A 762-nucleotide genomic window follows, 5' to 3' on the forward strand; every position below is an offset into this window, starting at 1 on the left:
TGTGTAACAGTGACAGCAGTGTTTCAGTGAAGAGCATGGAAAGCATATTGCAAGTTAAAGGTACAATACAGTCATTAAAAGAAATTAAAAAGTACAAGAAATCTTACAGAATAGGGTTAACAAAGCCACCCTTACAGAGCACCGTAAAGCTCTGTTATAGTAACCCATGTACCTCACCCTTAAGCCAAGGAGCCTTCTTCAGGGTTTTGCCACTGTGTAAAACACAGCTGTGACAAGGACACTTTTCATGACACTGTACAAAGTCCAACTCTCTGTAACTTTCAACAGAGCAATGCAGTGCTGTCAACATGCTCTTCAAAAAACAAGTCCCGAGGCTGGCCAGAGTATAACTTTAAAAACTATAAAAATGTAGTCACATATCACTGCACCATCTCATGTACTGTCTTGTAAGGACAGGATGAAAGTACTGCACAGAAATAATTACTGCACAGAAAACAAACCTTTAAATACCCATTCTAGTAGCAAATGGTAAAAATCAATATCAGCAAAAATTTAATATTCCATACAGGTTAATTATCTAAACAGCAATTCTTCAGTTTGTGAGTACCTGTCCTGGTTTCGGCTGGGATAGAGTTAAATTTCTTCCTAGTGCTATGTCTTGGATTTGGTATGAGAAGAATGTTGGTAACACACTGATGTTTTAGTTGTTGCTAAGTACCCTGCTAGTCAAGGACTTTTCAGCTTCCCATGCTCTGCCAAGTGCACAAGACCCGGGAGGGAGCATAGCCAGGACGGCTGGCC

The sequence above is a fragment of the Fulmarus glacialis genome, unplaced genomic scaffold (genome assembly GCF_000690835.1).
Source record: "Fulmarus glacialis isolate BGI_N327 unplaced genomic scaffold, ASM69083v1 scaffold7904, whole genome shotgun sequence".
In the NCBI taxonomy this organism is placed as follows: Eukaryota; Metazoa; Chordata; class Aves; order Procellariiformes; family Procellariidae; genus Fulmarus; species Fulmarus glacialis.